Source organism: Neopelma chrysocephalum, unplaced genomic scaffold (assembly GCF_003984885.1).
Source record: "Neopelma chrysocephalum unplaced genomic scaffold, ASM398488v2 Primary Assembly neopelma1_97390, whole genome shotgun sequence".
NCBI classification, from domain to species: Eukaryota; Metazoa; Chordata; class Aves; order Passeriformes; family Pipridae; genus Neopelma; species Neopelma chrysocephalum.
In genome coordinates, this window is record NW_020926031.1 from 2,901,330 (window position 1) to 2,912,781 (window position 11,452).

An 11,452-nucleotide genomic window follows, 5' to 3' on the forward strand; every position below is an offset into this window, starting at 1 on the left:
AAATTGGAATATCAATATTTTCATTTTCCAATTTTTAGCCAGAAAATCCATCTTGCTAGATAATGTAGTGAATAGATCTGTATCTTCTTATTAGAATAAACTTTCTGTGCAGATGTTAAGCCTTAGGAAAAAAACCTCTTGAAATTAATCTGCTTTTCACCCTCAGTTAAGATCTGGCCTAATACTATTTTGATCCCCTCTCCCGTATTATGATTATGTTAGAAACTGTTCTGAAACTTATAAAGTAATATTTTTGTTTTGAAGCAAAACATTGCAAATGAGCTGGAATTCATGAAACTGGAGGCAACAAGAAACTTCAGAACGTTTAATACGAGGGGATCACTTAACAAGCTCTTAAGTTTTACCTTGTTACCTCTTCTGTTGAGCCTACCAATATTGTTTCACTACAGTTTCTCTTTCAAAAGATGACCTCCCTTTTACTGAACTGCCAAAAGATGGGATCCTTATTTTTCTTGGTAATCCCTCTCCCCTCTCCCTCCACCATGATTAATCACCTTGCATTTCTCTTTTTTCAGCTTCTCATTATTGGTTCTTGTTAGGCTATTCCTAAGGCATGAGGTAACTCTCTATTATCTAGTATTTCCTCCAAATAAAGATACTTTGTATCGCTCTCTGAGACTGAAGCCCAAACAGCTCCTCTGCAGCTGAGTTAGAGGGAAAACTGGTGCATCCCTGTTGACCTCTGGTAGCTGCAAAGGTAGAAATACAAAGCAGGATCAATATTTAGTTCCAAACTTTTCAGTATAAAAACTTGCTTTTCTCTTTTCACAGTAGATTGCTTTTCATTGAAAGCACAAAGATTTCAATATTTAATCCTATTTAAGTAATCAGAAGTTTGATTGTCTATTTCTGCCAATTGTCTTATGTAATTTTTTCTCCTGGTAAAAGCAAAATTATGACTTCAGAAAAGATTAAGGAATTAATTCTGAATATTCATTTCTTGTAATTACTTCCCAAGAGGATAAAATGGACACTTATGGAAGGTGATAATGTATAGCTCTTTTTAAACAGTTATTTAGATAAGAACTTATTTGAATTTAGATAGAATATTCTCTGAGTGCTTTGGTCTTGATTTTTGTTTGGCCTTTAATCTGCTTTCCAGTGTTGAGCAGGAGCATTTGTGTACAGTTAAATACAAACGTAGTGATTTAATCATTCAGATCGGTATTCTAAGCTTTTGATCCTGCCATTTCAAGTTATATTTTTTTCCACACATTTTTTTTCAGACAGTCTGCCAGACCACCTTGCTCGGTGAAATAATTAAGACCTGCTGTTTCATTTAGATGTACAATTTTAAGAGAAAACTGCCTTTATGGGTGTTAGCTGAACTAGCAGCTGATCATAATTCCTCAATTTCTTAGTTCACCTCTCATCAAGAAGGAGTAGATCAGAAAAAAAAAAAATAAGCAAGAAAAGCTCCCTGCTTTTTTGGATGATCTGACTGAGAAATATGGGCAAAGAATTGATTAATATTTCAAAGAGCATTATAAGCGAGTACTTCTCTTGTTATGTCCCTCATGGCCACTATAAGAGAGGAAGAGGCTGCTCCACTGAATATATATCAACTGTTCAATTTATTTCATTTTTGCTTTTGCCAGGAATCAGACTTCAGGATCTTTTGTACACCCAAATTCATGATAGTCCTTTAGTGTTTTGCTGCCCAATGGTGTCTGACCATATCAAAGGAAATAGTTTAGTCATCCTGTTTCAGGACAGATTTGCTTTAACATCGGAGCAGGCTGCACAGAGAACTTGGGCAGTCTCTGTCCTTGGATATTATTCAATAACTAAATGGATAAAAGTCCAAGTAATTTCATCTGATCTCAAAGCTGAGAAGAAAGCTGCTTTCAGAAGAAAGCTGCACCTAGAGACCTCGTTACATCTGTTCCATCTGGAATTTGATCTTTGTGGGAGTGGTGTTAGTTGGTCCGTTTTATGTGATAGGGCTGTATGTATCCGGAGGAGTAAAAGGGTCCATCTTGAGCTTGTTCCACCACAATGATCTCAATGATTTGAGTTAGACAAATCTTTTTTGACATAACAGTGAGAACTGGTAAATGTTTGAAGGAGTGTGAACTGTGAATTGACCTAGAGATGTTCACTGCAGAGCTAATGTGTCTGTGGCCTAGTTCAATAACTGATTGCTGCATGTCCTGAACTTAGTAGCTGAACAGTCAAACTGCAGCTCTAAGGTTGCAAGCTCAAAAGTTTTCCTAAGTGTTATACTGAATAAACTGAAGAAAGCAAACATGACTTTCCCTGTGTTTTATCTTTGAGCATTTTACTCCCAAACAGGAACAAAACTCACAACATTTAACCTTTTCTTGTTTTGCATTTGTTACGTAGATGTTTGCTTAAAAAAATCACATTTATCACAGAAAAAAATTTCCATATACCTTGTGTTACTACTTTTTCAATATATGAAGAATCATAGCTGACTGTGATAAGATAAAGTTGTTATTGTGTTTTTAATTCATTTTTATGAGATGTTATAAAGACTATGATTATAGTGGGTATGCTATTGCTGAATTTTATAATTTCATAGGTTGTTATTTTATAATTTCTGGCATATTGTCTTTATAGGGGCTTAGTTATAATAGATTTGCCTTTATTACAGTATATAATGAATCAGTTTAATGAGATTATACTATTTTTAAACTTGACATTTAGCTCAGTCTTGGTTTTTCAATTAGTCACAATATAGTAATCTTTTTCAGCTAAGTTTCTTCAATTATCATTAGAATGAAATAATATTATATGCTGCTGAAGTCTACTACTGAAAAATTCAAGCTGTGAGCCTCAGATAATTTCCCAGTTGCAATAAAGATTAGGAGTAGGTGGGCTAATATTTCCCACTTACCTTCTAGTTGTCCTTCTACCGAATGATGGCCCAGTTCTACCTTCCAGTGGCTCTTTTCTGCTTTTTTGTTCATAAATGAAGAAAGAAATGGAATTAAAAGTGAGAATACTGTGTGGAATTATTTTTTGTTACTTATGAGGGGGAAAAAGCTCTTTCTAATTCTGAGGGAGACTGCAATTCAGTAGCAAACTAAACCACTATGATTTCTGTCAATTAGCCTGACTTCTTCCTGTGCCTTGATTAAACATCTCTGCTACTTTACTAGATCAGTTTCAGCACAGCTTGTTTGACCTTTTTTTTTTTTTTTAAGCACTCAAAGTCTGTAATGTACTTCAGAGACAATGAAAAAATTGTTATCTTTTATTCCTGACAGTACACTGGTTGAACAAGCACCAGAACTGGGGCATAGGAGGGAGCAACACTGTATAGATGACCTGGACATGAACAATTTGGAAACATAGCTTGAGGACAAAGTTGCACTTCATGACTGATGTAGTCTAATGGCTTGTTTTTGTGAGAATAGGTAAATTATTTTTCAGATGTGCCCAGCTGCACGACCCCACCTTTTCCCTCACACCAGCTCTAGCAATTCACCGATTGTGTGATAAATTGATTCAAGTATTTAAACCACAGACAAACTATTCAAACCTTTGTTAGGTTTGTTTTCTTCTAGTTTAGGAAGTTTAATTGACTCAATTCAGGGCATGATGCGTTGGAGAGCCAGAATGTGGAAGTAGGAGAAAGAACAGTGTCCATAGTCTGAAGCAGGAGAAACAAGATCCCCCCCTTTTGGTCATGGTGAGCTAGTAGATCAATTCAAGATCTAATGTTAAAATTAATCCCATGCTGTTAGTTTGTGCAACAACCCAACAGTTTTCAGGGAAAAAAATTGCTATTTATTACCTCTATTTAATTTCAAAATTAAATACTCAGCGTTTATATTTCCTGGACTAGTTCTGGGTAACACAGTGATTTGAAAGCACCTGTCTGATCCACTTTGTTAGCTCTGGCAAGTTACAGAATTCTCGGTATGAGCAGGGTTTCTGCTTTCTATCCCAACTTTGATTTTTGACACTAGCAAATGACTTCTTTAAAAGATATTTTGTAATGCATGTTTTTCCATGACTTGAAGTCACCTTTTGCATTAAGTACGTTGTTTAACTTGGTGGTTCATAAAATAGTGTAAATTAGAATTGCTAGCAGTCCATCAACTTAGTTAATTTGACAACGATCCAGTGAATGAAAGAAGTCATACATTTTCTAAACTGCATGATCTGTGTATTTAATTAACAGTGCTAAGACATCTCTGTTTTCAGAAGCAGCATTTTCTTTCAGTTTACTTGAGTGGTTAGAAATATGTGTTTTGAATATCTGACTGTAATATAATAGAGTGTATATTTATTAATAGTATCTAAATCTGAAGAGATTCTAGGAAGAATGAAAATCCACTGTACAGAATACACTGTCTGAGTTGCATTATCTTCTTTCCAATTTGCATATTAATATTATCAGAAGTGCATTTGCCTGATTGTATTGTTACAATGAGATTTATCTAGGATCAAAAACTAGAAAATGTGAGAATGAAGCTGTTTGGGATTTTGGAGATGATTTTAATTAAGTGATCTAGAACTGAGGTTGCTACTATATGTGACAATAGCACACCTTTGTGCTAAATTATGAGGTTTTATTTTGTATAGAGAGTTAAGTCCAAAATCAGAATTAAACAGAATTAAAACCTGTTTAACATTGAGAACTGGAAAATACAAGAAGAGATTTGGTAATTGGAAATATTAGAACAGAATGTTCATCAGCTCACAATGATAATGTTAGTCAAAGTGCTTATTATACAAGTTTCACCTAGAATAAAGGACCCAAGCATTACTTAATTTTAGCTATGTCAACATTCTTTAGAACGTCAAAGCTAGGGGAGATACCAAGGAAGGACATCTGAACGAGTATAAAAACGTCCTAGAGGACTGTAGAAGTACTTGGAGAAACAAATCCCTCAACTTGTGAAGAAAAGGTTAATAGAGATGGGACATTTTCTGCTTTTTGAAAAGAGGAAGAGATTAGCTCCCTTTATTGACCCTAATTATTTTCATAATTTATATTCATATAAATAATTATAAATAATTTATTAACAATCTCTACAGCAACAAATAATATGGCTATTTCAAGTGAAATTTGTCAGAAGAGAAGTTGAATACATTATAAACTACTCCTTTGGCTCTGAAAAGTTTTCTTCTTATCTGGATCTTCAAGTGCATGCTTACAGGGAAGACATTAAAAATACCACCTTTCAAAACTAAATATATATGTAATTGCATGCCAGCATGGGGCATCACATTAGCAAGTAAATGAAACATAGATTTTAGAATATGTCCTGCACATTTCCAAATGCAATATGATTTCTAAATAGAAAGTTTTGAGTGTTTTAAAATTGTATCACTAGATGGCAGTAATAACCAAGTGAAGTGAAACAACCATGTAAATCATCTCAGGGTTTTATTTTGAATTGAACTCTCAATATCAAATATCAAATCTAGATATAAATGTTTGGCATGACATACTGCTACGTCCAAACCCAGGTGATATAATTATTATGATAATTTGTAGGTCTCTTAACAGGATATAAGATACTACGAAAAGCCATTTGCAATGCTTTCTAGGATTTTGGGGGTCCTAATAGAATCTTCAATTTGTTCTATTTGTTTGATGTTTAAAAAACAAGCCAAACCAACAATAACAGCAACAAAACAGCTGGGAGGTTAGGTGCCCAACGTCCAAAGTGGATGTTTCTTTTGTATTAAGACTCAGAACCCAGAAGACAGGAAATGAACTAGTGAATATAAACTGTTATAAGCAGGGGGCAGGTGCAGTTCCAAAATCTTATTGGAAGATACACAAATTGAAACATCTAAAATAGTGTTCATTTGTAGGATTCAAACTAGCTTAAAGCAAGAAAATTCCAGAAAAAATTTGATGGCATGGAGGAAACAAGTACAGTAATTATGAAATCAACAGTAGCTTAAGTAACTGATTCAACAGCAAGTCTAGTTTTCTGTGTATTCATTAATCAATGACTGTGCTATGTCACTACTGTGACACAGTACAGATATGCCATATACCCACTGGAAAAGGAAAATAATCCATCAAAAATATACCATATAGCTCCTTTGTGAGTGTCCAATTTTTGGTCCCCCAGTACAAGAAATGCATTGATAAACTGGAGCAAGTTCAGTGGATGGTCACTAGGACGGTCAGAAAAGGGTTGAAGTTCATTCCCTTTGAGGACATACTGAGGGAACTTCTTGGCTTTGAGGAAGAGAAAGATTCATGGGGACCTAATAACAGCTTCCCAATACAAGGTCTCCAAGCTGGTCCCACGCCCTTCACGGTGGTCCATGGTAGGTGGAAGAGAGACAATGGATATGAGCCAAAAGAAGAGAGGTTCTGACTTGATACAAGGAAAAGCTTTTGACCATGAGGATTGTCAAATGTTATGAGATTTTGCAGCTTCATCCTTGAAGGTTTTAATGGGATACAGCCCTGACTAACCTAGTCTGACAGCCTCAGCTGTTCAAAGCTTGCCTTGCTTTAAACTAGAGATTTACCTAGAGACCTCCTGAGAAGCTTTCCAACATAAATTACCCTATAATCCGATATTAACCAGCCAGGTGCAGGTTTATGAACAGAGAATGAAACAAGGTGAGAGGAGGCATGCTGCCACACTATGACAATAAACTGAATAGCAGTTGACATCCTAAAGTAGGATATCTAAAATAGTTCAAAAGCTATTGGAACTTAATATTGTTAAAAATTTGCCATACTTACTTTGTTTATTTGTGTCCAATTTTCTCTATGTGAAATGCTATCCCATACACATTCTGAAGCTCTTTTCTGATGTTCTTTGGTCTCTTCTGCTTTGCTTTTGTTCTAACACCCGCCTGCCCCTTAAAGCTTTCCTCATCTTCCCTACTTTGTCCACTAAACTAATTTTTCTTCCAACGAATAGAAACATTATCACCTGTATCAGAAAATGGAATAGCTAGATATCTTCATTTGAAAAAGAAAAAAAATTTCAAAATTATTTTAGCTGTTCTGAGGCAACCAAGAAGACACTAAATCTAAATCAACATCCTGATATATAAGGAATTTTTAATTGGATAGCCTACAGGCTGGAGAATTTATAAAGCAAATGCTTAATTTCCAGTCTCCTATAGAATAAATCCTCTGTGTGTTCAGTCATGCTAAACATCTGGGTTTGTATTATTCACAATGAATTAACACTGACACAGCACCTTTTCTTCCGAGATTGTAGGTTCTATACACAGTATCTCTGCGTGTGTGAGGGCTGAAATAATATTACCACTATTCTTTTCGTACGTACTTTAGGAGCAGTTAAGATCAGACAAGACTTAGCTTTGACCTTTCTTGCTTGTGTCTGAATAGGGCTCTCTTCCACAAGCAACAGTTTGAAAGGAATCAACCAGCCTGAGTACAGGGAGTAAAATCAGCCCTTGAATTTAAGAAATGACTATTCTGCTGCCTCCAGTGACTGCACCAGGAGCAGATAAGTAAGAGCTGTTATAATAGCCAAGCAGAACAGGGCTGAGATTCAGTTCCAAGTAAATCTAGAGTCAACCAAGACAAATTCTGGGCTTTCCTCTGTGTTTTCTCTTTACAACATAGAGAGCTGAGAGAGCTATTGATTTTTTTTTTCCTTCCTCTCCACCCTGCCTCAAAAGAAGTCAGATATACACTAACCAGTTCTGCTGGAAAATGTCACACATGCATACATAAATTTCAGATTGTTCTGTTTCTCTTCATTTGAATAAATACAGTGGGAGAATGCAAGTGCTGTTCATAATTACATTCATCACTTTAGTTGTTCTGAGAATTTTGTAGTCAAATCAGATAGGTCTTTTGTATTTGATGTCCATATTTAAAGATCATTATGGACATTAAAGTCAAAGAACAGAGCTTTCCTGGCATATAGAGGAATCAATTTATTTAGACCATCTGAGTAGCTGTCTTATTCAGATATTGCAGTACTTGTGACAGTTTAATTGGATTTTGATCCAAAATATGTTTTACATTAATGTTAAATAGTGTGCAAAGTTTTCTGTATACTGTAGGATCTTTGGAACATTAAACTAATATTTTTTTTAATACATCTATTGTTAGATGTCTTCTTTATGTACCTTCCCAGATCCAAGCTCAGGTTCTTGAGAAGAGCTGGACTCAGCCAATGAACCTGCTTTCATAGTGACCTAACAAAATGGAAAGTGCAGCTGTTGAGTAGACTTTTAGCAGCAGAAAGGCATTCTGCCAAGTTTAGGTAAGAAGGCTCCGGGCAGATAATTTTCCCCTCCCCCTATAAAAAACAGTATGTCATTAGCAGCACTGAATCTAGCAGCAGGAAAAAACATTTCAGTTTCAAAACGCAACTTAATTAGACTTCTAATGTTAAAATTAAAGCTGTGAGAGCTCAGGAAGATCTGCCATCTCAGCAAACTCCTAGGTTAGTTTGCTTAAAAAAGGGGTTTTGTTATTCCTTTTGCTGTCATTAAGGTGAACTGAATTAAAACAATGAAAAAAGAGAATGAATTTAGGATATCCTGAGGTCTCTATGAATTAAAACAGCAAGATATAAGTGAGAATAAAAAACAGACTAGAGGGAGAGGATCATTTGCTTTGGATATTTAAAATATATAAACAAAACACTTGTTACCCAAGAAGCTGGATGTCTAAGGCCCAGAAACTGAACTGTAATTATGATCTTAGGCTACTGGCTTTACTGATAAAGCAGAGTAAGTTGTTCAAAGCAGAACAATGCAGTAATTCATCGCTATCACATTTGGAACCTGATTTAGCGTGAATATCAGCACAATCTTGCATTCCTGCATGTAAGCTGACTCTCCTGATGTGAAAACAACAACTGACATTTTGCAGGTTATTGTGCCATGAATGAGTGAAATTCTGGCAACAAAGAAATCAATACCAAAAATTCTGGAGGTCGTTTCTGTCCGGGTGTTGCCACTAGATGCCAGTTGCATTTTGTTAGTGAGAAAAAACAAAGTGATGTCAGGTGAATGCCTTTTAAAGTAGAGGTAGGGTCAAAGGCACGGCTTTGTGTTTTCTTAGCAGAGGAGCACAAATGAAATTAATGCTTGTGTATTAATGCAAAACCTCAGTGTCTCTGCATAGAAACTTTTGAGTTGAATACCAAAGCATATAATAACTCCTGTTAGTGTGGACACTGAAAATGAATTTTATGTCTGTTTAGCTTTTTCCTGACCTGATGATTACACATAGCAGCTATTCATTATCTATTCTGTTTCTTTATGCTGCCTTCTAGACTATGTAAAATGTTCTTTCCCTTTATAGAAAGACCTTCACTTTTTTTGAGGCTGAAATATCTTTAAATCAATCCAGCTGAAGGAGGCTGAAATGTCTTTAAAGCAATCCAGCTGAAGGTTAGCCTTTCAGCTCTGGTTCAGCATCCTACAGGCTTTTCCTTCCAGCTTTTAAGTTTGCTGTCAAGTCCTTTATCACCCTGTTACCTTGGAATCTGCTTGCTGGGGCTCATACTGTGCTTGCAGCAAATTTGCATGACAACTTTTTTCCCTAAGGACTTTATAATTTCTCTTGGTACTTTAAGGAAGGCTAAAAATATTGAGATGCCTTGGTCCAATTTAGTTTTCCTAGAAGAAAGTTTTCTTATTTCCTACAAATGCTTATGACTGGATGTTCCTGTAACTCAAATTTCTTTTTGCTGTTATCTTCTTTCATTGTTTGTGTAACTCATTTCCCTGGTGCAGGTTGCAGAAAGAAACCATTACACACTTGATGCCAACCTCCTGCACTGTCCATCACCTCACTGAGGAAATTAGGATGGACAGAACATAAGTCATGGTGAAAATAAAGGAAGTTGAGACTTGCAAGTGGAAGAGAGTGTGAGTTTGGCCTGAGCTGAAACTGAGCAAACAAACACTTCCATAAGTGTTTGTTTAATTACTTATGCTTTCTTTTTCCAAATACCTGAGTCACTTGTTATAAGTTTGTGTTAAGTGGCACTAAATTAAATTAAAATAAATTCCCTCATTGTTAAGACTGGTTTGCCTCCGATAGTATTTAGTTCCTTCAGATCTTGAGTCAAAGTCCACAAGGAAACATGTGCTCCTAAGTTCTGCTATACTTTGGCTTTTCTTCCTAGTTTGCCTAGGACATCCCAGAAGTACAGAGCTGCAGACAGCTGGGAACAGCTATTCCTGAACACTCATCTGTGAATAACTCCTGTCTAGTTTACATCTTGGGGTTAACCCAAACCTCTGTCCTCTTGCCAGGTTACAGAATTAAGAGTTTCAAATATCTTCATGTGTACTTAGTTGTACTATAGGAGTTGCCCCAGATGACCTTCCATTCCATAAGTGTACTATGAAATTCTAGCCACCAGACAATAATTTTCTGTCTTGAATCCTAATTCTCCACTGGTTTGCACCTCGTGTATTAATTTGCACATATGCAGAGTGAAATTAGGTGTTAAATGAAACCAGTCCAGTTTGGTAACAAATTGCATACCCTCTGAGGAGATGTAAATTATTGTGATGAAATTTAAGAGAGTAGGGAATTGAACCCTTTGTGGCGAAATAAAATGGTTTTGTCTGATTGCTTTCACATGATGTGGAAATTATAACACATCTTTTTGCCTGTCTTTCTAACTAATAAAATATCTATGTGTATCATCAGATAAGATCAGCCAATAACATTTAGGACCTGAAACTGTTGTCTTTCTTAAGATATTAACAACCACAACAGAAATAGTTCTTCAAAGAAAATATTGTCATTTAAATAATGACAGTTCAGTATAAGTACCAAAGATTTTGTGAAAATAGTTTTTTTTCTGAGATAATGACCATTGATTACTAAATGGGAGCAGTATCTTGTGGCTTCCAAAATGAATATTGATGGTATTCTGATGAGTAAATAGCACTAAATGCCAATTTTATATGTATTATAAATGTATATATATAATATATATATTATTAATATAGCATTTAATATTGGTTTAGAAATCAATAGTTACTGAAAAAAAGTATTACAAGAATCATAGAAATATTAGCTGGAAAAGACCTTTGAGGGTCAACTAGTCCAACCTGCTACTCAAAACCAGACTATTGTCAACAATAGATAGTCAGCTGTGGCTTCTTAATGCAAAAAGAGGGCATATAGGAAGAGGAAGCAAGAACAGGTGTCAAAGGAAGATGCTATAAAAGCATTGCTAAGGGATGAGATCTCTAAGGCCAAGCTTAGCTGGAGCTAACATTAGGTAAGGACATAATGAGTAGCCATAATTGATTCCATCAGCACAGCAATAACAAAAGGAAACTGGAGGTCTGTCGATGAAAGTATCTAATCCTGTATTTTTCTATTTCTGAAGCTTTTAATCTACCTGCAGTTCACTAAGTGTGGCTAGATTCACAACACAGGATTGCATTAATGAATCAAATAGAACTACATTATTTTATCTAGTTGTTTTACAATGTGCTTTTTATTTACAGTCTCAAG